The following is a 25414-nucleotide window of genomic DNA, read 5'->3' on the forward strand; positions in this document are numbered from 1 at the left end:
AATTAAGACTTTCCCTGGAAATGACACTAACCCAATTCAAACTAAGGGAGAAAAAAAAGACCATTTGCTCATATTTAAATTATCCAGGAGTTAATCTTGCTTCTAGCACAGTTAGAACCAAAGGGTCAAATGGTTTAAGGATGACTTTCTTTTCAACTGTTTCCAGCATTTCGGTTTTGTTGGCTCTCTCCATGTGAAGGGCACTGTAGCCATCAGCAACCCAAGCTTCACAGCCAGCCACTTTATCAACTTAATGCTTTTTCTCCAAAAGATCTGGCTGAAAATGGCTAGAATTTAATGGGCCCAGCTAGAGTTTTGTGCCCATCCATGTATTAACTTCTGTGTTCAAGGAAATGGGGTAATCCGACTGGCTAAGCCTGCTCACCCCATGTAGAACAGAAGGGGCAGACCTATGCAAACAGACAGATTTCCTCAAAGTAAAGAGTATTCTATTATAAGGAGGAGGGAAAAGGGATGCTGGGCAGGCAAAAATGCCAGATGTCCTGACATAGGCCAAAAGATGGTGCTCAACCTCATTAGTCCTAGACCACTCCAGACAATAAGAATCTGCCCAGAATTTTTAAAAAAATATGCAATTCCCTGGTGGTCCAGTGGTTAGGACTCTGCACTTTCACTGCTGAGGGTACCCACCCTATCCCTGGTCAGGGATCCCACAAGCAATGTCATGTGGCCAAATTTAAAAAAAAAAAAAGAAAAAAAAGAATCGGCCCAGTTTTAATAGGTTTTTAAGAAAAATATCTTAATATTTCTAAGTAATTATTCACAGATTTTAACCTCCTCACACAAGGCTCTTCCTCAAATCCAATCTAATCTAAATTCCTTGAGTTTCTAGTCAAAGTATTTTTCTTCTTGTTTGTAAAAGGTAAAAAATACAGCTAAGCAAATGCTTTATAATCTAGTCTGAAGATGTTTTTGAGTAGGAGTTATTTTGTAGCCGAGCAGGACCCCATGTGGCCGTCCCAGAACAGGACCACCCCATCCCCCCAGACATCCTCTCCCTGCCTCTTGTCCATAGAAAAACTTTAGCCTCCTTCCCTAAGTTTCAAAGAATAAATTTAATCAGAGAAGTGACAAAATGCAGAAAGAAAGGAAAACAGTCAAGTAAGAAAAAATAATAATAGTTTAGCCATTAAACAAAGTCAAGGACTTTTAATTCCTTTTAGTTCCTCCTAAAGGGCTATAGATAATATTCTGAGTCACATCCTTTGAGCTGTTTTGCAGATACTGAAACCCCCACCAGGTGGAAGAAGTTAACTGGATGCTGACCCACAAGCATGTAGACCCCAGACCAGTTGGAACCAAAACGTTGATGATGTTGATTCCCAATTACCTTACCACCAACCAATCAGAAGAATGTCCACGAGCTGATCATACACCCCACAGCTCTCTTCCCTCACCCTGTCTTTAAAAATCTTTCCCTGAACACAAGAGGGAGGAGATATGGGGATATATGTATATGTATAGCTGATTCACTTTGTTATACAGCAGAAACTAACACAACATTGTAAAGCAATTATACCCCAATAGAGATGTTAAAAAAAAAATCTTTCCCTGAAAGCCATTGGGGAGTTTGGGTCTTTTAAGCACTAGTTGCCTGGACTCCTTGCTTGGCCCCTGCAATAAATGCTGCCCTTTCCTTCACCACAACCTGGTGTCAGTAGATTGGCTTTACTGCGTGCAGACGAGTGGACCCAAGTTTGGTTTGGTAACAATTTCATCAATATGGTGCTACCTGGAGTAGTATGGCAAGCAGAGCCCAGGGAAAAAGAAATCTGTGATCAATTTGTGATGTCTGCCTGTCCCAGGTTCTGGAATGGAGAGGGGCCACACACTTGGCTGAATTTGCATCCCTGAGTTTTGTAATCCTTCATCAAAAAAAAAAAAATTTTCTTCTTCCTACACCCAGCACCCTTACTCAAACAGGGCAGGCGTGGAGGAAATGTCAGGAAAAGTGGGATATCGGCAACATGCTTGTTAAACTCTTCCAAGTTCTGATTTCAATCTTGAGATCTACTTACAGGACTAAAAGTTATTCCTCAGTGAATCAGCAAAGGCACTGAGTGTGATTAGCAGTTTTTGGATGCAAAAGAACATTGCAAACTGCTCTGTACTCTGCTTGGCTGTGCTGAGGTGCTACTTCAGGTGTTAGCAAAAAAAGAGACGTGAGAGAGAAAGAACTGTTACACCCACCAACAGCCCTTCCTTTGGCCATGATCACATCATCCAAGGTGTGATCACTGACATCAGGTTGTTTTACCACATAGTGTGAGCTGACAACTAAAGAACAGCAAGTTAGTCTGTATTACAAAAACTTTTCCCATTTATTTGCTCCATTGACTTTCAAGGGTTAGGCTGAATTATCATCCAGAAGATTTGTATTTTGCCTTTTCCCACTACCTTTTCTTAATACAAAAAATTTCAAACAAATAAAATTGGAAAGAATATTATAAAAAATACCCATCATTCAGATTCAACAATTGTTAGGATTTTGCCACACTTGCTTTATCTATCCTTCTCCTTTTTCTGTGGAAGTATTTTAAAGCAAATCCCAGCCCTCGGGACTTCCCTGGTGGTCCAGTGGTTAAGAATCTGCCTTCCAATGCAGGCGGTGTGGGTTCGATCCCTGGTTGGGGAACTAAGATCCCACATGCCGTAGGGCAAATAAGCCTGTGCGCTCTAGAGCCCATGCACGACAACTAGAGAGCCTGCGTGCTGCAACAACTGAGCCCACATGCTCTGGAGCCCATGTGCCACAACTAGAGATCCTGTGTGCCACAACTAGAGAGCCCACATGTCTCAACTAGAGAGCTTGCACACTGCAACGAAGAGCCTGTGTGCCACAGCTAAGACCCGACGCAGCCAAATTAATTAATTAATTACTTAAAAAAAATCCTAGTCCTCACGTTATTTCTTCTCTAGATACGTCACGTCACATCTCTAAAATTATGAAAGGATTGGTTTAAGATGGCAGAGTAGAAGGACGTGTGCTCACTTCCTCTTGTGAGAGCACAGAATCACAACTAACTGCTGAACAATCATTGACAGGAAGACACTGGAACTCACTAAAATAGACACCACACATTCAAAGACAAAGGAGAAGCCACAGGGAGAAGGTAGAAGGGGCACAATCACAATAAAATCAAATCCCATAACCACTGGGTGGGTGACTCACAAACTGGAGAACAATTATGCCACAGAAGTCCACCCACTGGAGTGAAGGTTCTGAGCCCCACATCAGGCTTCCCAACCTGGGAGTCCGGCAATGGGAGGAGGAATTCCCAGAGACTCAGACGTTGAAGGTTAGCAGGATTTGATTGAAGGACTTCGACAGGACAGGGGCAAACAGAGACTCCACTCGGGGAGGGCACACACAAAGTAATGTGCACATGAGGACCCAGGGGGAAGGAGCAGTGACCCCAGAGGAGACTGAACCAGACCTACCTCCTAGTGTTGGAGGGACTCCTGAAGAGGCGGGGGGTGGCTGTGGCTCACCAGGGAAGGACACTGTCAGCAGAAGTTCTGGGAAGTACTCCTTGGTGTGAGCCCTCCAGGAGTCTGCCATTAGTGCCACCTAGAGCCTGTAGGCTCCAGTGCTGGGTCACCTCAGGCTAAACAACCAACAGGGAGGAAACTCAGCCCCACCCATCAGCAGACAAGTGGATTAAAGTTTTACTGAGCTCTGCCCACCAGAGTAACACCCAGCTCTACCCACCACAAGTCTCTCCCATCAGAAAGCTTGCACAAACCTCTTAGGTAGCCTCATCCACCAGAGGGCAGAGAGTGGAAGAAAGAAGAACTACAATCCTGTAGACTGTGAAATGAAAACCACATTCACAGAAAGACAGACAAAATGAAAAGGCAGAGGACTATGTACCAGATGAAGGAACAAGATAAAACCCCAGAAAAACAACTAAATGAAGTGGAGATAGGCAACCTTCCAGAAAAAGAATTCAGTATAATGATAGTGAAAATGATCCAGGACCTCGGAAAAAGAATGGAGGCAAAGATTGAGAAGATGAAAGAAATGTTTAACAAAGACCTAGAAGAATTAAAGAAAAAACACCTAGAAGAATTAAAGAACAAACAAACAGAGATGAACAATACAATAACTAAAAAGAAAAATGCACTAAAAGGAATCAATAGCAGAATAACTGAGGCATAGAATGGATAAGTGACCTGGAAGACAGAATGGTGGAATTCACTGCCACAGAACAGAATAAAGAAAAAAGAATGAAAAGAAATGAAGACAGACTAAGAGAGAGCTGGGACAACATTAAACACACCAACATTCACATTATAGGGGTCCCAGAAGGAGAAGAGAGAGAGAAAGGACCAGAGAAAATATTTGAAGAGATTATAGTCGAAAACGTCCCTAACATGGGAGAGGAAATAGCCACTGAAGTCCAGGAAGCATAGAGAGTCCCAGGCAGGATAAACCCAAGGAGAAACATGCCGAGACACATAGTAATAAAATTGACAAAAATTAAAGACCAAGAAAAATTATTAAAAGCAACAAGGGAGGACTTCCCTGGTGGCCCAATGGTTAAGAGTCCACCTGCCAATGCAGGGGACACGGGTTAGAGCCCTGGTCTGGGAAGATCCCACATGCCACAGAGCAACTAAGCCTGTGCACCACAACTACTGAGCCTGCGCTCTAGAGCCCATGAGCCACAACCACCGAGCCTGTGTGCTACAACTACTGAAGCCCGCATGCCTAGAGCCCATGCTCCACAACAAGAGAAGCCACCACAATGAGAAGCCCATGCACCACAACGAAGAGTAGCCCCCACTCACCACAACTAGAGAAAGCCCACGCATAGCAGTGAAGACCCAATACAGCCAAAATTAAATTAAAAAAAAAAAAAGCAACAAGGGAAAAACAACAAATAACATACAAGGGAACTCCCATAAGATTAACAGCTGATTTCTCAGCAGAAACTCTACAAGCCAGAAGGGAGTGGCAGGACACACTTAAGGTGATGAAAGGGAAGAACGTACAGCCAAGACTACTCTACCCGGCAAGGATCTCATTCAGATTCGATGGAGAAAGCAAAAGCTTTACAGACAAGCAAAAGCTAAGAGAATTCAGCACCACCAAACCAGCTCTGCAACAAATGCTAAAGGACCTTCTCTAAGTGGGAAACACAAGAAAAGAAAAGGACCTACAAAAACAAACCCACAACAATTAAGAAAATGGTAATAGGAACATACATGTCGATAATTACCTTAAACATGAATGGATTAAAAGTTCCAACCAAAAGACACAGGCTCACTCAATGGCTACAAAAACAAGACCCATATATATGCTGCCTACAAGAGACCCACTTCAGACCTAAGGACACATACAGACTGAAAGTGAGGGGATGAAAAAAGATATTCCATGCAAATGGAAATCAAAAGCAATACTTTCAAAAGTAGCAATACTCATATCAGATAAAATAGACTGTAAAAAAAAGAATGTTACAAGAGACAAGAAGGGACACTATATAATGATCAAGGGATCAATCCAAGAAGAAGATATAACAATTATAAATATATATGCACCCTCGATATATAAGGCAAATGCTAACAGCCATAAAAGAGGAAATCGACAGTAACACAGTAATAGTGGGGGACTTTAACACCTCACTTACACCAATGAACAGATCATCCAGACAGAAAATTAATAAGGAAACACAAGCTTTAAATGACACAACAGACCAGATAGATTTAATTGATATTTATAGGACATTCCATCCGAAAACAGCAAATTACACTTTCTTCTCATGTGCACACAGAACATTCTCCATGATAGATCACATATTGGGTCACAAATCAAGCCTCAGTAAATTTAAGAAAACTGCAATCATATCAAGCATCTTTTCTGACCACAACGTTATGAGATTAGAAATCAATTACAGGGGGAAAAAAACGTAAAAAACACAAGCATGTGGAGGCTAAACAATACGTTACTAAATAACCAAGAGATCACTGAAGGAATCAAAGAGGAAATTAAAAAATACGTAGAAATAAAAGACAATGAAAACACAATGATCCAAAACCTATGGGATGCAGCAAAAGCAATTCTAAGAGGGAAGTTTATAGCAATACAATCCTACCTCAAGAAACAAGGAAAATCTCAAATAAACAATCTAACCTTACACCTAATGGAATTAGAGAAAGAAGAACAAACAAAACCCAAACTTAGTAGAAGGAAAGAAATCATAACAATCAGAGCAGAAATAAATGAAATAGAAACAAAACAATATCAAAAATCAATAAAACTAAGAGCTGGTTCTTTGAGAAGATAAACAAAATTGATAAACCTTTAGCCAGAGTCATCAAGGAAAAGAGGGAGAGGACTGAAATCAATAAAATCAGGAATGAAAAAGGAGAAGTTAAAATGGACACCACAGAAATACAAAGCATCGTAAGAGACTACTACAAGCAAGTCTATGCCAAAAAAATGGACAACTTGGAGGAAATGGACAAATCCTTAGAAAGGTATAACCTTACAAGACTGAACCAGGAAGAAATAGAAATATGAACAGACCAATCACAAGTAATGAAATTGAAACTGATTAAAAATCTTCCAACAAACAAAAGTCCAGGACCAGATGGCTTCACAGGTGAATTCTACCAAACATTTAGAGAAGAGCTAACACCCATCTTTCTCAAACTCTTCCAAAAAATTGCAGAAGAAGGAACACTCCCAAATTCAGTCTACAAGGCCAGCATCACTCTGGTACCCAAACCAGACAAAGATACTACAAAAAAAGAAAATTACAGACCAATATCACTGATGAATATAGATGCAAAACTCCTCAACAAAACGCTAGCAAACAGAATCCATCAACACATTAAAAGGATCATACACCATAACCAAGTGCAATTTGTCCCAGGGATGCAAGGATTCTTCAGTATATGCAAATCAATCAATGTGATATACCATATTAACATATTGAAGAATAAAAACCATATGATCATCTCAATAGATGCAGAAAAAGCTTTTGACAAAATTCAACACCCAATTATGATAAAAACTCTCCAGAAAGTGGGCATAGAGGGAACATACCTCAACATAACAAAGGCCATATATGACAAACCCACAGCAAACATCATTCTCAATAGTGAAAAACTGAACACATTTCCTCTAAGATCAGCAACCAGACAAGGATGTCCACTCTCACCACTATTATTCAACAAAGTTTTGGAAGTCCTAGCCATGGCAATCAGAGAAGAAAAAGAAATAAAAGGAATCCAAATTGGAAAAGAAGAAATAAAACTATCACTGTTTGCAGATGACATGATACTACACATAGAGAATCCTAAAGATGCCACCAGAAAACTACTAGAGCTAATCAATGAATTTGGTAAAGTTGCAGAATACAAAATTAATGCAGAGAAATCTCTTCCATTCCTATCCACTAACAACGAAAGATCAGAAAGAGAAATTAAGGAAACAATCCCATTCACCACTGCAACAAAAAGAATAAAATATCTAGGAATAAACCTACCTAAGGAGGTAAAAGACCTGTACTCAGAAGACTGTAAGACACTGATGAAAGAAATCAAAGATGACACAAACCAATGAAGAGATATACCATGTTCTTGGATTGGAAGAATCAATATTGTGAAAATGACTATACTACCCAAAGCAGTCTACAGATTCAAGCAATCCCTATGAAATTACCAACGGCATTTTTTACAGAACTAGAACAAAAAATCTTAAAATTTTTATAGAAACACAAAAGACCCCAAATAGCCAAAGCAATCCTGAGAGAAAAAAAACGGAGCTGGCAGAATCAGACTCCCTGACTTCAGACTATACTACAAAACTACAGTGATCAAGTAGTGATGGCACAAAAACAGAAATATAGATCAATGGAACAGGATAGAAAGCCCAGAGATAAACCCACACACATATGTTCAACTAATCTATGACAAGGGAGGCAAGGATATATAATAGAGAAAAGACAGTCTCTTCAATAAGTGGTGCTGGGAAAACTGGACAGCTACATGTAAAAGAATGAAATTAGAACACTCCCTAACACCATACACAATAATAAACTCAAAATGGATGAAAGACCTAAATGTAAGACTGGACACTATAAAACTCTTAGAGGAAAACATAGGAAGAACACTGTCATAAATCACAGCAAGCTCTTTCTTGATCCACCTCCTAGAGTAATGGAAATAAAAACAAAAATAAACAAATGAGACCTAATGAAACTTCAAAGCTTTTACACAGCAAACGAAACTATAAACAAGACGAAAAGAAAACCCTCAGAATGGGAGAAAATATTTGCAAACGAATCAATGGATAAAGGATTAATCTCCAAAATATATAAACAGTTCATGCAGCTCAATATTAAAAAAACAAACAACCCAATCAAAAAATGGGCAGAAGACCTAAACAGACATTTCTCCAAAGAAGACATACAGATTGCCGACAAACACATGAAAGGTGCTCAACATCACTAATTATTAGAGAAATGCAAATCAAAACTACAATGAGGTATCACCTCACACTGGTTAGAATGGGCATCATCAGAAAATCTACAAACAATAAATGCTGGAGAGACTGTGGAGAAAAGGGAACTCTCTTGCACTGCTAGTGGGAATGTAAATTGATATAGCCACTATGGAGAACAGTATGGAGGTTCCTTAAAAAACTAAAAATAGAATTACCATATGACCCAGCAATCCCACTATTGGGCATATACCCAGAGAAAACCATAATTCAAAAAGACACACGCACCCCAATGTTCATTGCAGCACTATTTACAATAGCCAGGTCATGGAAGCAACCTAAATGCTCATCGACAGATGAATGGATAAAGAAGATGTGGTGCATATATACAATGGAATATTACTCAGCCATAAAAAGGAACGAAATTGGGTCATTTGTAGAGAGGTGGATGGACCTATAGTCTGTCATACAGAGTGAAGTAAGTCAGAGAGAGAAAAACAAATATCGTATATTAACGCATATATGTGAATCTAGAAAAATGGTAGAGATGAATCAGTTTGCAAGGCAAAAATAGAGACACAGATGTAGAGAACAAACGTATGGACATCAAGTGGGGAAAGTGGGGTGGGGGTGGTGGTCGTGGGATGAATTGGGAGATTGGGATTGACATGTATACACTAATATGTATAAAATAGATAACTAATAACCTGCTGTATAAAATAAATAAATAAAATTCAAAAAAAGAACCTGAAGGTTTTGGGTTTGTTTGTTTTTTTAAATAAAATAAAATAAGATAAAATATATGAATATTTTCTTATATAGCCACAGTGCCAGTAATACACCTAACAACAGTAGTAATTCCTTGATATCATCTGATTCTTAGACCATTTTCAAAGTTCCCTAATATCTAAAGAAATATATTTCTTATAGTTGGCTCCTTAGAATCAGGATGCAGGCGAGGTCCACACACTGCATTTGATGGTTATGTCTTTTGAGTCTTTTATAATCTAGAACAGTTTCTCCCCCTTGCCCCAAGTTTTTATTTTTCTTTATGCCATTGACTTCTTGATTAAACTAGTTCAGTTGCTCTATAGACTCTCCTATATTCTGAATTTATCCATTTATGTCCTGTGGCATCACTTAAACCTGAGCCTCTACCTCCTGTATTTCATGTAAACTGGAGGTTAGTTCTAAAAGACTGGTTAGAATCAGGTTCTGTTTTCCATAACGGGGCATCTCAAGAAGCACATATTTTCTGGTGGTCCCACTCTTAGGGAAGTTAAGATTGATCAGCAGATTCAGGTGGTGTCAGCTAGATCTCTCCACTGTAAAGTTCTCCATAAGCTGTTTTTCTAGGGAAGTGCCAAGATGTCAGAGTAGGAAGATCCTGAGGTCACTTCCTCCCCCAGGCACACCAAATTGCCACTATTTACAGAGCAACTATTGATGAGAACTACTTGAAGACTAGCAGAAAAGATCTTCTACAACTAAAGATATAAAGAAGGAACCACAATTAGACAGGTAGGAGGGGTGGAGTCGCATTATACTCAAGACACATACCCCCAGGTGGGCAACCCACAAATGGGAGGTTAATTACAATTGCAGAGGTTCTCCCCAAGGAGGAAGTGGTCTGAGCCCCTGCCCAGGGGTCCTGCAACAAGAAGATGAGGCCACCTGAACGTTTGGCTTTGCAGGCCAGTGGGGCTTACTTTCAAGAGAGCCAGAGGGCTGTAGGCAATGGAGACTCCGCTCTTAAAGGGCACACACAAAATCTCACATGCTCCGAAATACAGGGACACAGCTCTACCCACCAGCAGGCCAGCTGTGCAGTTTAGCTACTTAGCCTGCAAAATCCCAGGACTGGTGCCCACCAGCTGGTGGGCCCCTCCAGGTCCTGGGACTAATAAGCTATAGGGAGGACTCCAAAATGGTGCCTGCCAGCACCAGTGGCCTCTTGATAGAATAAGCTCCCAAAAAAGTGATGCAAGGAGAAAACCTACAACCAAAAATACCCAGCAAGGCTATCATTCAGAGTTGAAGGAGAGATAAAGAGTTTTACAGACCAGCAAAAGCTAAAAGAGTTCAGCATCACGAAATGGCTTGAAGCCTTTCATCTAATGCTTTCATCCTTTATTGATCTTTGCCTTAAATTATATCATTAGGATTATAAAATGGTGATTTTTCTAATTCTGTCATTCCTTTCACATATATTAGCTGGGAATTGTGTGTAAGGAAGAATTTTTCCTCATTAATTAGGGCTATTTGGTCATCCTGAAATGCAGATTGAATTGGAAAAGCAGGATAACGTTTACTTATTTCTCTTAAATTGCCAGTTTTCAGAGTAAGGGCTCAAACCCGTGTCCCCTGTATTGGCAGGAGGATCTTAACCACTGTGCCACCAGGGAAGCCCCCTGGTTCCTTTAAATGCAGAATGTCATTTAGGGACCACAGCCTGGGCACTAGAGGTTGCCCATTGCCCATGGGGTTTTAATGCTTCTAGGCCTTTCTGAAAAGTATAGAAATAGAAGAAAAAAATCATAAGCATATACTGATATTTCTAATTCAAATTTAATATTAAAATCTATTTAGGGACGTCCCTGGTGGCACAGTGGTTAAGATCCTCCTGCCAATACAGGGGACACGGGTTTGAGCCCTGGTCTGGGAAGATCCCATATGCTGCAGAGCAACTAAGCCTGTGCGCCACATCTACTGAAGCCTGTGCGCCACATCTACTGAAGCCCGTGCGCCTAGAGCCCCTGCTCCACAGCAAGAGAAACCACTGCAATGAGAAGCCCACGCACCGCAATGAAGAGTAGCCCCCGCTTGCCACAACTAGAGAAAAGCCTGCACACAGCAACGAAGACCTAATGCAGCCAAAAATAAATAAATAAATTTATTAAAAAAAAAAAAAGATCTGAACTCCTCAGTCTGGCATTTAAAGCCCTCCCAATCCTGTCCAAAATAAATAAATAAATAAAATCTATTTATATGAATGCCTTTAATTTTATATTTCTCTTCTCTTACACTAAAAATCTTGGTTCCTAATAGCATTAACATTATTACTTTGTGCTACACTACATAAAAAATAGTTTCAAAATACTAATGTAGAGCTTCCCTGGTGGCACAGTGGTTGAGAGTCCGCCTGCCGATGCAGGGGACACGGGTTCGTGCCCCGGTCTGGGAGGATCCCACATGCCGCGGAGCGGCTGGGCCCGTGAGCCATGGCCGCTGAGCCTGCGCGTCCGGAGCCTGTGCTCCACAACAGGAGAGGCCACAACAGTGAGAGGCCTGCGTACCACAAAAAAAAAAAAAAAAAAAACGAATGTAAAGACCTACTAGTGACATAACTATTAAGTGCAGTGTTAGATTTCTTTGCAGCTCTATTCTCCCTTAAAGTATATCCCACTACGTATGTACAGCAAATATACCACATTGTAGAGTCACTTGAAATAATTGTCCTCTCTGTGCAGCTACATAATTAACTTCATATACAGTTAAGTTCATTGTTTTTGGTTTGTTTTAAAATCTTAGGAATTGTCCGTTTAAATTAAATTTAATTTTGAATGCGTAAAACACATTTATATGATTCCAAAGTCAAAAATGCATAATAAATATATTCAGAAAAGTCTCTTTTCCATCCTTGTCTCCTCTGCCCTGTATTATGTTGAATTGTATGAAATTGCTAAAGATTAACCATTTTATCAGCAAAAATGGCAATTTCTGTGGTTGAACCATAAATATATCCCCACCTTTCTTACAGAATAGACAGGTGCTACACATACTATTCTCTATTTTGCTTTTTTCGCTTAAATATTCTAGAGATCATTCCTTCCCCTTCATTCAGGTGCATTGTCTTCCATGTGTGTATTGATGTACCATGATTTTTATTCAATCAAACCTCTATTACTGAACATTTGGATAGTTTCCAATATTTTGCTATTAAAAATAATGCCTCCACAAATAACCTTGTATGTCATTCCATATTATAACTCAGTCCATATTTTAATTAGTAGGTATAAGGCCACCCTATCTGTAAGTGACCACCCCATGCCATACCCAGCCTAAGTCATTCATTCTGCTAAACATTTGTCCTGGTCTTTTGGTATCCACTGCCTTTTGAACACCCTTCTGATGTTAGGAGAATTTTCCCTTTCTGAGTACCACTAAGTTAGAACGCAAAATGCTCATTCCCGTCCCTCTCCTATGCAGTTAGGACACAGGCATGTGACTTATGCTCCTCTAATCAGATGCATTTGTGTGAGATTCTGGTGAAGAAAGTGGCAGTGAGAGGGGAAAGGCTGCAGACTGCACTCCTTTTGCTGGTGAGGGGGTAGCAGAGCTATGTGGTTTGGGGAAACTGGAACGGTCTGTAAGGTTGAGTTCCTGGTACAGAAGTAACACTGATGCCTTTGGCAGCGGTGGTTGCAGTCAAATTGAGTTCCTGGCAGCATATGGTTACTGAGTGGTGACAAGGCATTGGCTTCAGTGTGCTTACTAGGCCAGCTGTGCTACTAATTTGGGGGGATTTTCCTGGAAACTTAGCCTCAAAATTGTTTCCTCCAGTCTTCCCAACAATTCTATGAGTTACCCAATATCCTTTAAATAAATCCCTTTTCTGCCTAATCTGCCAGCATCAGCTTCTGTCACTTGTGGCCAGGAAATAATTTATGTAGCAGATGCTGAGAGTCAGAGAGGGTAAAGTTTTAGCTACCACAGGGGCCTGATCATCCTCTGACTTGCACTTTCACCCTTCTTCCTTCCTCCTAAGAGTGCTTGTGAGTTCAGGGACAGAAGGTCTGTGGTCTAACAAAATTAACTGGGTCATTAGGGGCCCAGAAGCTCTTTTGCAGGAAGCTCCTTTGACAGTAGTCAGTCATAAGGAGTAGAAAGTGTTTTCCTGATTGCTAGAGGAGAAGAAGAAAGACAGATGTCAGTGATGGGAAGGAGGTCAGCAGTGGCCCAGCAGAGCTCCTGGGGTCAACAGAGCAGAAGGATGGTGAAACCAACAGACAGAACAGAGGGACTAAATGTTAGGACTCTTACCCTCACTCTTAACATTTCTCAAGTGAATAACTGGGGCAGGAGATCTAGAGAAAAAAATACAACTTCCAGATCATATGATATTGCTTATATGTGGAATCTAAAAAAATGGTACAAATGAACTTATTTACAAAACAGAAGTAGTCACAACCAAAACAAACTTATGGTTACCAAAGAGGAGGGTGAGAGAGGGATAAATTGGGAGTTTGGGATTAGCAGATACAAACTACTATATATAAAATAGATAACAAATAAGGACCTACTGTATAGCACAGGGAACTCAGTACTTTGTAATGACCTATATGGGAAAAGAATCTAAAAAAGAGTGGATATATGTATATGTATAACTGATTCACTTTGCTGTATACCTGAAACTAACACAGCATTGTAAATCAACTATACTCCAATAAAATTTTTTTAAAAAAGAAGATAGAGTCTAAAGAATCTCAACTTGGTGTCATCTTGTGAGTGGACCCATCCGGACCCAGTGACAATCTAGACAAGACCATGTGTATTAAAGCTACTAAACTATTGTCTCTCATAGATGGTAACTATATCCCCCACCCAGTGTATCATTTGTCCTTTCATTTTGTGTTTGTTGACCAAAAAGTTTTAACAGCATATACTTGATTTTATTGATACTTTTCTTTGTGACATTTTCCATTGCTTTTATGTTTAGGTAACATATTCCCTTTCCAAAAATATGTTCAATATTATATTTTATTTTAGTTTTTTATGGTTTTATTTATTCATATGTAACCCTTTATTCCATCTAGAACTCATTTTGGTATATGGTGTGATCACCATGTGTCTCAGTGGTTGGATAAAGCTGACAGGATAAAAAAAGGCAACTTTAGGGCTTCCCCAGTGGCGCAGTGGTTGAGAGTCCGCCTGCTGATGCAGGGGACACGGGTTTGTGCCCCGGTTCGGGAAGATCCCACATGCCCCGGAGCGGCTGGGCCCGTGAGCCATGGCCGCTGAGCCTGCGCGTCCGGAGCCTGTGCTCCGCAACGGGAGAGGCCACAACAGTGAGAGGCCCGCGTACCGCAAAAAAAAAAAAAAAAAGGCAACATTAGACATGATTTTCAAATTAAAATAATGTTGTGCAATAATGAGATACAGTTTTGTACCTTAAAAATTATCAGGTGTTAAAAAAAAAAACCTAGTGAAGGTGAGCATGAAGGAAAATGGCACACTTAAAGTGCTATTTTCAACTTAACCATTCTGTTAAGAGTCTTTAGTTAAATAAATAACAAGCAAGGTAAGAAAAAAAAAAGAAAAAGAGGGAAGCTATTAATTAAAGAAAACGTATACAACCCAATACAAATGTGGACTTTAACTCATGATTCAAATAAGCCAACTTTAAGAAAAAGAGAGACAGTTGGAATTTGAGCACTGACTGTATGTTTAATGACAGTAAAGAATAACTCCTTATTTTGTTAGTTGTAATAATTATGGATATGTTTTTAAACAAGTTCTTATCTTTTAGAGATACATACAAAAAGATCTGATGTCTTGGATTTACTTCAAAATAATGCAGTGGTCGGGAAGAGGAAAGGATATAAATGAGACAAGATTGGCTGTAAGTTGTTAATTGTTGACGTTGGGTGGTGGCTATATGAGGGTTTCTTATACTACCCTTTCTATTTTTACATACATTAATATTTGGATTTTTGCATAATAAAAAGTGACAAAAATGGAGATAAAAAAACACAGTGGCAATGACGCAGCAGGGGGAATTGTTAAATATTCCTAGTTAGGTAATGAAACTCCAGTTTCTTGGAGTGGCACAATTGGGCCAGATCATGGCCTCACCTAAGCTGACTGCAACTTACCAGTGTCCATGGAATTTCAAAAACAGCAAATCTTTACTGAGAGACTTCTGTATGTCAGGTCCAATGTCCTTCCACTGTGAAGCAGAAAGAGATATGCAAAGTACCATTTACAAAAATAGTATAATGAAATCATTGCTCCCACAAAAAGTCCATAAGAGTCATCTAAAATAAACATATGTCATTTGTGGAATTTTTTAAATACATTTTTATTAAGAAAAGAATAAACCAATCAGACCATGTCATATTGCCATTTAAATTGATCCACAAATTTTCTAATTGTCATCAGGACAAACCTCCTTAGCCAGACCTACCTCAAGCCCCAACCCTGCCTCCTTCCCCAGCCCCGTCTCCTGCTTCTCATCCCCACACACCTTAAACTTCAGCCATTGGAAGGAACTTGCAGTTCCCAGAACATATCTCATGGAGTCTATGCTCTCCTGGGGAAGTTTCATTCATTCATTCAACAGCATTCATTGGTCTCCTCATCTGGCCCAGGCCCTATGCCATGCTCCGTCTCATCACCACCAGGTCTGCCTTTCTCCCCCATCAGTTCGTTCTTCCAGCCTCAACTTACTTGCTTGTTTACATGTTTCTCTGAGAAACATTCTTTGAACCACTCAACCTGAACGAGGTGCCCCTCTTCTGTACTTTCTATATATGAGGGTATATGGCGGGCAGCAGGGGAGGACAGGGGACATGTCTTATTTCTCCCACTAGACTCTGAGGGCAGGGATAAAATCCTATTTAGGCACAGTATGTAGTTTAAGGCCTGAGTTGTATTAGAAGATCAATAAATGCTTGTGGAATAAATGAGTGAATGAATGAATGAAGCTTCCCAACTAGCATGTAAACCCACAAAGGCAAGAATTTTTGTTGTTTTCTTCTGCTTTATCCTTAGCACCTAGGACAATACCTGGCACATTAAATATTTGTCAAAATAATTAAAGTTACCTGTCAAGGAAAAACGAACAAGGAGTTGTACATTAAGTCTCATGTGCAAACTGCCCATTTGTTGTGGTCGACCCCTCTGTCGCTGGCAAAAGACTGATTCAGGACTAAAAAAGGAATTAGAGACAAAAAGTGTTCTGGAGGTCAAATGCAATGAATTGAGTTAGTACCTTGTATTTAAAACCTAACTCTAAGTGCAAGAAAGAACAGTACATTTATTTTTTTTACATGCATTGTTTTAAAAGTCACTAAGCAAAATGTTGATTGCACTTCACCTAAAAGAAAAGTCAGCATTTTGGGGGCTTAAGTAGATTCTCATCTGACACAGGTCATCTTCTATGTGCCCATATTGCCTACGGATCTGGAGAAATATATCCAGCAATGGGGTAGCACATGATCTCCTACATCTGGAACAGCTGGGACCCAAGGAAAGCCATACGTCATGAATGATATCACCCTTATTGATCTAACTTTTAAAAGACAATGGAATAATTTCTTCTTGCCCAAACCTTACTACAGTGGTTTGGACCAGCAACTCCATAGCGGGATGATGGGAGGGCTGCATGGACAAAGGACAATTGTTGAACTCCCACAGCAGAAGGATGGTTTACAAAGTGATCTTTCTTAGGAGTTCTGCCTGGGACTATTGTACACCACATGGCAGGTGCTCTGACATAAGTAAGGCCAAATTGGATTCCATTTGGATTTCTTTTCTTTTTGAAACCATCCTTCTCTAGAATTGTCCTCTCTAAAAGTCACTAGAACAACAGGGGGGGAAAGTGAGATCTTGAACTCCCCAGGGAATCAAGGCAGACTTTCCTTCCCCTTTCTTTACTCATCCACTTTTCCACGGCTGCCATTCACTGGGACCTCATTTGAGAGGAGGTTTTATCTCCCTGCTTTCTCTCAGGATTCTGCCTCAAATAATGTTCACTGGCTTTTCACAAAGAAAACTAGGACTCCCATTTATTTTATCCAATACACCGCTACATTCAACCTTGAAAACAGTATGCATTGCATTATTCTCTAACAGGAACAAATAGCAGAATGGAGCCTGACTATTTTCCATGAGGCTGATTTTTGCTAATCAAACACATTTATTCTCTGAACACTTTCAGTGCCTGTTGAGAAATAAGTGGTACCAGAAAGGGCATATCTTCCAGAATGCAACTTAGAAATGTATAGAAAATGGATAATATTGAGGTCTTCATGTGAAAGTAACTCAGTAACTTGTAGAAGGGCAGTAGGGCCATTCTGTAGTACCATAAAGATACGCACTACACACACTCTTCCACCTAACAATTCTGTAGGATTCTATCTCACAGAAATGCTCATACCTGGGAATAAAGGCATATGAATGGCACACTGATTGAATCACACGTAGGAGCCACATGAACTGACAAAAAGAGACACACTATATATTGTAACGTGATAGAAGTAAATTGCCAAGTAATATGTAATATAAGATTCCATTTTTGTTTTAAAAAAACCCACACTGTATGTATGTAGATGCATATTCCTATATATATTTATAGATATAAAGAAAAAGCCCAGAAAGATACCAACACCAAACTGTTAACAGTGGTTCCTTCCTCTGGAGAGTAAAATTGGGGGAGTATTACTTAAATTTATTTTAAAAAAACAATAAAGGAAATAATTGGATTAGTATAAGGTAGTTAACATTCACAGAGTATTTATTCTGGGAGGGGCACATGAAGGACACTCTGTATATCATCTCACTTATTCTGCAAATCTTCTGAAGTAGTAATTCAGAAGGGTAATATTATCCCTGTTTGCGGATGAGAAAACAGATTCTGAGAAGTGAGTAACTTGCCCTACCTAACAGGATTAGTAAGTAGCAGAGCTGGAATTCAAACCCAGGACTTTCTGACTCCAAGGCCTAAGATCTTCCCATTGGTCCAACAATGCCATCTCCCGTGACATAGTCTTGGCTAAGTAGATGGGCTTATAAACATTGCCACATGGCTGTTGAATGTTAGGTTTATTCTTTAAAACTTTTTCTTATGGAAAATTTCAAACATACACGAGAGGGGAAGGAATAGTATAATGAATCCATGTGCCCGTTATCATCCAGAGTCAACAATTATTAATATTCTGCATTATTGTTTCATCTACCCCAACACACACTTTTTAGGAAGCATTTTAATGCAAATTCAAGACCTCATATCATTTCACCATTAACATTTCAATCTCTGAATATAAGAACTTAAAAAAAACATAATGGTGTTTTGTAAATCAACTATAACTCAATAAAATAAAAAATAAACTTTAGAAAAAAGAACAATGGTGTGATAATCACTGTTATCAGACATAATAGTTCACAATAATTCCTTAATAATATCAACACCCAATCCATGTAAATTTTCCTAGGTTGTCTCAAAATTATCTTTTTGTTTATTCAAAATGTATGTCTCAAATCTTTGTTTCCTTGAATTCTGATTTTCCCCTCCCTTTTTCTTCATACAACTTATTCATTGAAGAAATTGTCATTTGTCTTATAGAATTTCCCATCTTTTTTTTTTTTTTTTTGGCCACACCATTGCAGCATGGAGGGTCTTAGTTCCCTGACCAGGATTCGAACCTGTGTCCCCTGGATTGGAAGCACACAGTCTTAACGACTGGACCGCTAGGGAAGTCCCAAATTCCCATCTCCTTGATTTGATTTCTCATACCTCAATGGGGTCATTTAACATGCTCCTATTTCCTTTATATTTCTCACAACATGATTATTAGAGATGTTAAATTCAGGTTCAATTCTTTTGGCAAGACTGTTTCTTAAGCAGTGTACTTCCTACTGCATTTTATCAGGAGGTAATTAATGTCTGACTGTCCTGCTTTTCGTAAACGCTAAGATTGAACAGTGGATTCAGCGGCTGCCAGTCTGATACATATGTTCCTCATCAACATTTTACCTAATAGTTTTAGCAGCCATTGATGATTTTTTTGCCTAGATCCATGATTTCATTAGGAACTTAGGTTCATTTAAAATCCTATAAGGGGGCTTCCCTGGTGGCGCAGTGGTTGAGAGTCCACCTTTCGATGCAGGGGACACGGATTTGTGCCCCGGTCCGGGAAGACCCCACATGCCGCGGAGCGGCTGGGCCCGTGAGCCATGGCTGCTGAGCCTGCGCGTCCGGAGCCTGTGCTCTGCAACGGGAGAGGCCACAACAGTGAGAGGCCCGCATACCGCAAAAAAAAAAAAAAAATCCTATAAGACTTAGGTATTTTTAAAAATCATCCTAAGATAGCAATACTATATCTTAGTTTTGAGTCAAGGTATCAAAAAAAAAAATCTCTTTTTATCTATTACCTATCATGGTTCTTTTGTTTTTGGATTTTTTTTTTTTTTTTTGCAAGAGTAATTGAGTTTTTAGGCATTTTCCTAAAACCATCAGTATTCTGCAACCCTCTATCCCCCATGTGGGACCATTTTGCTAATTAGATTGACATTTTTATTAACCTATCATTCAGAATTTTTATCATACTTCAATTCCTAAATAATTCATAAAAAGGAAAAAGAAAAGATATCCTCTTCCTCTATGATAAATACCATAGTAGGCCAGTTAAACATCTCTGAATCATTTTCAATTCCATGCCCAGGGTAACCACCCATTTACATTAGAAAAGGTTGTTATTTTCAGTGATTTTAAGTCTGTTCTTATTCATTCTACATTCTTGTGGCTTCTGTCCTGGGCCAACTTTTGAAGCTAAAGAGAGGAAAGGCCCAGGCCCCATCCTCCAAAGATTCACAATCACCTACACTGATAAAATAAAGAAATGTCCAGAAGGTTCTTGGGGTGTAAGGGAAGAGGCACCCAAGACTATGAAATCAGGGAAAGCTTCTCAAAGGAGGAGATGTTTAGCTGAGTTTTGAAGGTTGAGCGGAAACTAACTAGGGGAAGGGCATTCCAAGAAAAGCAAAGCCATACAAAGGCACAAAGGCAGGAAAGAATAGGTCCTTTCAGAGCACTGCCCATGGTTTTGTATGGCTGGAGAATAAGGTGTATAGGAAGGGGTAGCTGTGGTGGAGCAGCAGCGGGGCCAGGACGTGAAGAGCCTTGTTTGCCATGCTAAAGAGTTAGGAAGTCCCTGAAGGATTTTAAGCAGAAGAGTGACGGAGTCTGATCTATGTTGTATGTTTTTCTCCTCAGTAGATTTTTTTCATTTTTCTTTTTTCTCTGTTGAGGTGAAATTCATATAACATAAAATTAATCATTTAAAGTGAAAAACTCAGTGGCATTTAGTACATTCACAATGTTGTACAACCACTACCTCTATCTAGTTCTAAAACATTTTCATCTCCCCAAAAGGAAACCCACACCCATTAAGCAGTCACTTCCCATTCCTCCCTTCCTGCAGCCCCTGGCAACCACCAGTCAGCTTTCTGGTAGATCTACATATTCCCTCAGTACACTTTTATTTCTAAAAATTATATAAGTAATATGGATTCATTATAGAAGAATCAAAATACAGGTGAGCAAAAGAGGAAAATAAATAATGCTCATAATTTTAGCATCTTAAGTAACTTTTGCATACTGTGTATCCTTCTAAAGAATTTTCTCTTGAGTTCCTTCATCGCATGTACTTTATGGGTCTCCCCAACCTTTGAGATGGAAAAGAATTCTGCTCAAACCTCTGTCCTATGAAAGGGTGTGAAGCCCAAGTCCCTACCAATATCTCTGAGGGTTCTTGGGGGGTTTTGTGGAGGTGACGGTGGGGATATGTTTCTTCTGATTACCTCTAGCTCTGATTTTCTGCCTTGATCTCCACCGCTCATTTCACTTTCTGGGCATGAAATGTCCCTTCTTCATTTCCCCAACCCCTTCTCTCTCCCCAAAATATGGCCTAAACAAGGTGGTGTGTTGGCAAACTTTTAGGGAAAATTTGGGAGCAAGAAAGGATGGCTTATATTGAAGCTCAGCTTAGAGAATAACTTGAAACTGCATGTTAAGAGAGCAGTTCTTTTAAGAGTCCATTAGTCATTCATATCACTGGAAAATTCTCATTGACCATCCCTCCAGAGGCAGTACAGCAGCAACAGCTGCCCAGCTTCTCTCCCTGAGAAGGTAATGAATATCTTTTTCATTTTCCAAATTCAACCCCCTCTAGCTATAAACTCCAAAGCAATCATTTCCAGTTCCCATCCTCTTTTGCACAAGGCAATTCAATGCTTCTTCTGCTTTATTCTAAACTACAAAGAGATAAGTTATTCTGCTAAATCAAAATAGTCCCTCCCTATGAGAACTCTGGTGTCAGGTTGTCAAAGTTACAACTTCTTTCCCCCTACTGGCTGCATTTTCATTATTGCTTTGTTATTTTAAATGTCTTTCCTGAAATATTTTTTGTTCCTAAATATTCTTCTACATCTTTTGAAACGGCTGCATACATCCCTTGTTTTTGGACACTTAGGTTGTTTCCAATTCTTTATTATTATAGAGAGTGCCATGTTATATATTAAGGAGATATATATATATATATATATTTTTTTTTTTTTTTGCAGTACATTCCTAGTAGTAACATTATTTTTTTGCTGTACATTCCTAGTAGTAGCATTCCTAAACTAAAGAGTAAATCCTGTCTTATGGCTTTTATACCCTCTAGAAGAACTGTATAAGTTTATATATCCAGTAATGTTTGAAAGGGCCTGAATCTCCAAACTCCTCTTAATTATGGATATATTTATCCTTATTTTTTTCTTTATGGTTTAAATTTGCACTTCTTGACTGATAGTGAAGTTGAACTTTTTATGTTTATTGAGCATTTGAGGATTTTTCTTATGTCAAATACCTTTCCTGGTCAGTTGTGTATCTTCATTTTTCTTTTATTGATTTGAAGAAGGTCTTTGAACACTAAGGATACAAACCTTTGGTTAAGGATACTTTCCTCCAATGTCATTTGTCTTTTACTTTGGTTTGTGGTAAATCTTGCTATATAAAAGTTTTATACCTTATATAATCATCTCTATCATCCTTTATACTTTCTGCTTTTAGTTTCATGTGTAGAAAATCATTCCTTACTCCAAATTTTGTAAATATTCCTGTGTATTTTCTTCTACTAACGTTAAAATTTTTAATCCTTCTGGAATTTATCTTAGTGTACTGTGTGAGTTTGGGTTTATTTTAACAGTTAGACAGCTTTTTTTTTTTTTTTTTAAACTTTTGGCTGCACCGTGGCATGTGGGATCATAGTTCCCTGACCAGGGATCGAACCCCTGCCCCCTGCACTGGAAGATGGAGTCTTAATCACTGGACTACCAGGGAAGTCCCCTAGACTGTCATCTTAACACTCCCCCCGCAATGAATGAGGTACTAGCTTTATTATATACTAAATTCTAATATGTACTTGGATATATTTCTGAGCTATTTTTTTACGTAGAACAGTAATATTTTAATTACTCTATCTTGCTGACTTATTTTAATATCTGATGGGAAAAGGCCTTTTCACTACTATTTTTCCTAAAGATGTGCTTGCTTTCTTCATTTGTTGATTTTTCTAAATAAACTAAAAAATAGATTTATTTCACATTCTAAAAAACTTCCAGGTGTTTTTGTTGGGGTTTTGTTAAATTTATAGGCTTTGCTTGAGGAAAATTAATATCTTTATAATATTAAATCTTCCAGTACAGTAATGTAGAATGTCTCTCCCTTTATTCAAATCTCCTTTTAGATTCCATGGCAAAGTTTTGAGATTGGCACATTTATCTTTAAGTTTATTACTGGGTACTTTGATTTTACTTTTTTACTTTTATTTATTTATTTTTTTTCGGTACGCGGGCCTCTCACTGCCGTGGCCTCTCCCGTTGCGGAGCACAGGCTCCGGACGCACAAGCTCAGCGGCCATGGCTCACGGGCCCAGCCGCTCCGCGGCATGTGGGATCCTCCCGGACCAGGGCACGAACCCACGTCCCCTGCATCGGCAGGCAGACTCTCAACCACTGCATCACCAGGGAAGCCCTGATTTTATTTTTGATTGCCATGATATGGACCCTTTTTTTTCATTATCTTAACTAACTGTTGTTGATACATAAGGAAACTATTAATTTTTAAATATTTCTGTCATAATTGCCAATCTTTCTGAACTCTCCCACTAGTTCTAATAGTTTTTTAAGCAACCTTATAATCTTTAAATAATGATAATTTTGTCTCTTCCTGTCAGATATTTATACCTCCTTCACTTCTTTTTCTCATTATTGCATTGATTAGCACTTCTAGGAAAATTTTAAATAATAGTAATGACACTCAAATTATTAACTTTAATGAAAATGATTCTAATGTTTAATTGCTAAATAGAATACTGGCTGTTGGTTTGAGATCAATATTCACTAACATATTAAGATTTGCTTAAATCAAAAATATATGGTGATATTTATCAAAATATTTTGGCATTCTGTTAAAATGATATGATTTTTTCTCCCACATGCCGCAGAACAACTAAGCCCATGTGCCGCAACTACTGAGCCTGCGCTCTAGAGCCTATGAGCCACAACTACTGAGCCCATGTGCCACAACTACTGAAGCCCACGTGCCTAGAGCCCTTGCTCTGCAACATGAGAAGTCACCTCAATGAGAAGCCTGCACACCGCAATGAAGAAAAGCCCACACTCAACACAACGAGAGAAAGCCTGTGCACAGCAACAAAGACCCAATGCAGCCAAAAATAAATATATAAATAAACTTATTTAAAAAAATATTAAAGTGCTGATTATTTCTGGGGGGGTAGATACAAATTTAGAAAGGTAAAAGTGAAGAAGAAGCTAGTCAACCAATGCAGCCAAAAATAAATAAATAAATAAATTTATTTTTTATTAAAAGATTAAAGTGCTGATTATTTCTGGGGGGGGGATAGATACAAATTTAGGAAGGTAAAAGTGAAGAACAGACTAGTCAACCAATGCATGTCCTAAGTGTCCATTGACAGATGAATGGATAAAGAACAGGTGGCACATATATACAATGGAATATTACTCAGCCATTAAAAGAAATGAAATTGAGTTATTTGTAGTGAGGTGGATGGACCTAGAGTCTGTCATACAGAGTGAAGTAAGTCAGAAAGACAAAAACAAATACTGTATGCTAACACATATATATAGAATCTAAAAAAAAAAAATGGTTCTGACGAACCTAGGGGCAGGACAGGAATAAAGATGCAGATGGACACTCAGGTTGCTTCCATATCCTGGATATTGTAAATAGTGCTGCAATGAACATTGTGGTACATGACTCTTTTTGAATTATGGTTTTCTCACAGTATATGTCCAGTAGTGGGATTGCTGGGTCCTATGGTAGTTCTATTTTTAGTTTTTTAAGGAACCTCCATACTGTTCTCCATAGTGGCTGTATCAATTTACATTCCCACCAACAGTGCAAGAGGGCTCCCTTTTCTCCACACCCTCTCCAGCATTTATTGTTTGTAGATTTTTTGATGATGGCCATTCTGACCGGTGTGAGGTGATATCTCATTGTAGTTTTGATTTGCATTTCTCTAATGATTAGTGACGTTGAGCATCCTTTCATGTATTTGTTGGCAATCTGTACATCTTCTTTGGAGAAATGTCTATTTAGGTCTTCTGCCCATTTTTGGATTGGGTTGTGTTTCCTTAATTTCTCTTTCAGATTTTTCATCATTAGTATAGGAATGCAAGAGATTTCTGTGCATTAATTTTGTACACTGCTACTTTACCAAATTCACTGATTAGCTCTAGTAGTTTTCTGGTAGCATCTTTAGGATTCTCTATGTATAGTATCATGTCATCTGCAAACAGTGACAATTTTACTTCTCTTCTGATTTGGATTCCTTTTATTTCTTTTTCTTCTCTGATTGCTGTGGCTAAAACTTCCAAAACTATGTTGAATAATAGTGGTGAGAGTGGGCACCATGTCTTGTTCCTGATCTTAGAGGAAATAGTTTCAGTTTTTCACCATTGAGAACGTTGTTGGCTGTGGGTTTGTCATATATGGCCTTTATTATGTTGAGGTAGGTTCCCTCTGTGCCTACTTTCTGGAGAGTTTTTATCATAAATGGGTGTTGAATTTCATCAAAAGTTTTTCTGCATCTATTGAGATGATCATATGGTTTTTATCAATTTGTTAATATGGTT

General features: G+C 38.9%; 1 long non-coding RNA gene across 2 annotated transcripts in view; it reads right to left on the reverse strand.

The window, feature by feature from the left end:
• The window catches only part of LOC132525315 (uncharacterized), a 70009-nt gene that overhangs the window by 22965 nt on the left and 21630 nt on the right, over positions 1 to 25414 (reverse strand). For both annotated transcript variants that reach the window (XR_009542219.1, XR_009542220.1), the window contains exons 2-3: positions 16300 to 16403; positions 15349 to 15422 (exon numbers count right to left, since the gene is read on the reverse strand). This is a non-coding gene — a long non-coding RNA (uncharacterized LOC132525315). The remainder of the gene's footprint in view (positions 1 to 15348; positions 15423 to 16299; positions 16404 to 25414) is intronic.

The sequence above is a fragment of the Lagenorhynchus albirostris genome, chromosome 9, assembly GCF_949774975.1.
Source record: "Lagenorhynchus albirostris chromosome 9, mLagAlb1.1, whole genome shotgun sequence".
Lineage (NCBI taxonomy): Eukaryota > Metazoa > Chordata > Mammalia > Artiodactyla > Delphinidae > Lagenorhynchus > Lagenorhynchus albirostris.